The 3,791-nt window shown below is 45.1% G+C and overlaps 1 protein-coding gene and 1 pseudogene across 1 annotated transcript in view; both read right to left on the bottom strand.

Annotated features, from left to right (window-relative positions):
- Nucleotides 1-3,791, bottom strand: part of Sh3rf1 (SH3 domain containing ring finger 1) — a 165,521-nt gene that overhangs the window by 149,471 nt on the left and 12,259 nt on the right. The window lies entirely within an intron of this gene.
- On the bottom strand, nt 1,822-1,949 carry LOC116071529 (annotated as a pseudogene).

Here is a 3,791-nt window from a genome sequence, read left to right as displayed (position 1 = left end):
CCCCGCCCCATCTCTCTACTTCTCCTCGTTCTCCCCCTCTCTCCCCCTCCCCCTCCTTCCTGGCTGCTAAAAAGGGAGTTGTGCTGCCCCACCCCATTCTTTCCCACATGAAAGACTGTAATCAGGAGCCAGGATCAATCTTTTCTCACTTTGCTTATATCAAGTATTTTGTCATATTGACAAATAGTCTCAACAGAGGCCCCAGACATGAAGAATCAATGTGTCTGCTGCCATGTCAGTTGGGGGTGGGGGCTGGGGGCCTGTTATGTTTCTTCTGTTTTTGTTCTATGTGTAGGGGAGGGGTATATGTTCCTGTCTGGGAATGCAGACACACAAGCCAAGGCACAAGAGTATAGGTCAGAGAACACCAGGTTCCTTGAAATAGGTAACACAATGGTGCCTCTCTACCAACTTCAGTTCCAGCAACATCAGTCCACACAATATTGACACCTTCTGTATCTTCCAATACTCTAGACTTGTTTTATAAAAACAGGTGACAAAGAGAGTGCTGATACTAGCAAAAAAAAAAAAAAAAGTAATTACGCCTGCCAAAAATATTTAGCCTCACAGACGGAGGCTCCTCTACTACGTGTTACTGTGGGGGACGTCAGAGCATGTGAAAAGCTGGCCATAAGCCAGCACAGCCTATACTTAAAGCATGAGTTTATTAAAACAGGGGTGAGCAACCTACCAGATTCCACTCAGGACTGACTAGAGAAATGAAAATTTAGTGTTTGAAATGTAATTTTATCATATCTATGTTCAATTACTAATGTTCAATTACTGAACATAGAAAAGCTATGTGCTTATGGTTTAAAAAAAAAAATCTAGGGGCTGGAATGATGGCTCAGTGGTTAAAAGCACGGACTGCTCTTCCAGAGGTCCTGAGTTCAATGCCCAGCAACCACATGGTGGCTCACAACCATCTGTAATGGGATCCGACACCTTCTTCTGATGTGTCTGAAGACAGCTACAGTGTACTCACATACATAAACTAACTAAATAAATATTTTTAAAAAAAGATTTAAAAAAAACCTACAACCAGCTTGATGGAGCACGCCTGTCCTCATACCTGAGATTACAAACTGAATCGAATGGGGAGCCTGAGGCCGGCTGAAGCTGCCTCACAAACAAACAAAAATGCAAACTATCCAAGACTAGCCTTAGTGCTCTAATGAATTCAAAGTCCTCTACTGTTCGCTCTCAATGATGAGTGTTTGCTCAGACACACTTCCAGAAAACTTGCCCAATACTAGTGCTTCCCTACAGCACCCCCAGTGTGCCATGCGGGGGGGTACATTCCCCGTGATGGTCAACACTGTGCCAACATCACAGAATCTAGAATAGCTAGAAGAAAAGTCTCTGGGCAGGTCTGTAAGAGATGGAGATTAAGTTGGTCTCCAGGCTTGCCTTTAAGAGATTATCTACATGAAGTTAACTGAGGTGGGAAGGACTATCCTGAAGGCATTCCACGGGCTGGGGTCCCAGACTGAATAAAGCAAAGAGTGGGGGTGTGCACAGCGTCCTTCTCTCTCTGCTTCCTGAAGGTTGATGCAGTGTGCTGGTCAGCTGCCTCAGGCTTCCTGCTTCCATGCTGCCCCAGCCATTATGGGCTGTACTCTCACACCGCAAGCCTTTCCTTTCATCAACGGCCCTCATCTACCATTTTGTCAGTGCCACAAGCCAAGTAACTAATCCATCACCTAAATAAACGAGGTATGAACTGAGTGTGGTGGCTCGTTCCTGTAAGTCTGGCGCTCAGGAGTCTGAGAAGGAATGCTACTGCAAGTTCAAGGCCAGCTTGGGGAGCAAGACCTGGTGCAGACCCTGGTGCCATAATACAAACCTCACAAAGTTGCGGGATTGTCTGATTGGGAAAAGTTTTCAATTAGCAATAATCGCACCTCGGATAAACCTCTTTGGCTACGATATTGCCACTGTGCAAAGCCGGGATTGTCTGATTGGATTTAAGGCCCTGTGATGGTTATTCTTGGTTGTCATCTTGACTATATCTGGAATGAACTACGATCCAGAAATGCAGGACACACCTGTAAGAGATTGTTTTGCTTGGCTTGAAGAGGGTGAATCCACTTTGAGTCACGGACCTTTGAGGTAGGAAGACAAACATCTTTCATCAGGATCATGTCCTCTGCTGGCAGTTTATACAAAGACATAGGAGAAGGAAGATTTTGCTCTTTTTCTGCTTGCCCCTGCCTTGCTAATCCATGCAGTCCTTCACTGGCACTAGAGTCCAGTTCTTTGGAATTCCAGCACATACTGAAGACCAGCCGAGACACTCAGCCTTGCACAGTGAGCACCTACTGAATTCCTGGACTTTCCATTCGCAGTCAGCCGTTATTAGATCAGCTGGACTGCATCCTGTAAAGTCATTGCAATAAACTCCATATACATAGGGAGTGGTGGGAGGGGAGGAGAGAAAAGAACCAAAATATAGAATACTCTACAACAAACTCCTTTTTTTCTGCCCTACTCTCAAGGGGCCAATGGGTTGGGGACACACACACTACCTTTAATATAATAAAGCTATTTCTGCTCATTCATCCCTGAATGATAAATTATAAATGGTTAAAATGTAATAGTTCAAAGTTTTTTTTTCATTAAAATAAACAAAAAACCACCACCACCAACAAGAACAACAACAAAAACCTTTGGGATCAGAGGGACATCTCAGCAGTTAAGAGCACTTCCTTCTCTTCCAAGACCCAAGTTCAATCCCTAGCACCCACGGCAAGTGGCTAAGAACTGACTGATGGCACTCACAACCATGATGCAGACACACGCGCACACACACACACACACACACACACACACAAATATGCATAAACAAAAATGTTAAGATACATAAATCTTTAAAAGAAAAAAACTGTAAGGATCTATTTCCTTAGGCTAACGGGGACACTCTCAAACTCGACAGCCCTTGCCACACTGCACTACATTTAATGTGCCTGAAAAACTCATTTGCACCCACTCCTGCTGTTCACTTTTCCACGATGCAAATAATCTACTTAACTGCTACTGTCAACCATCTGAAATGGCACCTCCTCTCCCTTTCCAGATACCCCAAAGAGCCCACTCACACATCTATCTTTAAAGTGGCTGTGTTTACAGCCACCCATATGCCATCATTCACAAAGCAACTGTTACCACCCTTTTGACTAGGCATTGGCAGGCACACATCCTGGGAAGGAGTGGGGACCCACAGAGCAGGGTGTCTTGGGCTCAGAGGGAGTCTTACTGGCAAAGTTGTCTCGGAACACAATGTTTTTACCCTACTTATATACCCCACACTATACTGTGTTGTTTTATAAGCAAGGCTTGCCTGCTGAGTTTCTCAGTCTATTTAGTCGCTACTGGTCCTACGTCTATTGTAAGTACACCTCGCTCTACCACACTGCTGGGTAACTGAAGCTCACCTGCCACCTGAGCTCCTCAAGCGACCCTGCGCTGTGTGTGCCACCTACTATCTCACAGTGTAATACGCACCGGGTTACTGTATGTACAATTGCGGATCCTTATCAAGACTCCTGGTACCGAGTGAATTGCAGTGTACTCTGCCCTTTGACCTTAAAGAGGAAGTCTTTCCATATACTCTTGTGGATTCGCTTAAGCCATATTAAGTAACAGACGGGAAGGATGATGAAGGAATAAATGCAGTGGGCGACTCTACTGGGAGAAACAGTGCTGGCAGAGACAAGCAATACAGAAGGGACGCTTTAGGCAAGGAGACAGAGACAGACAGACACAGAGAGAGAGAGAGAGAGAGAGAGAGA

The sequence above is a fragment of the Mastomys coucha genome, unplaced genomic scaffold, assembly GCF_008632895.1.
Source record: "Mastomys coucha isolate ucsf_1 unplaced genomic scaffold, UCSF_Mcou_1 pScaffold22, whole genome shotgun sequence".
In the NCBI taxonomy this organism is placed as follows: Eukaryota; Metazoa; Chordata; class Mammalia; order Rodentia; family Muridae; genus Mastomys; species Mastomys coucha.
Note: the sequence above shows the minus strand (reverse complement) of the source record. Positions and strands in the feature narration are given on the sequence as shown.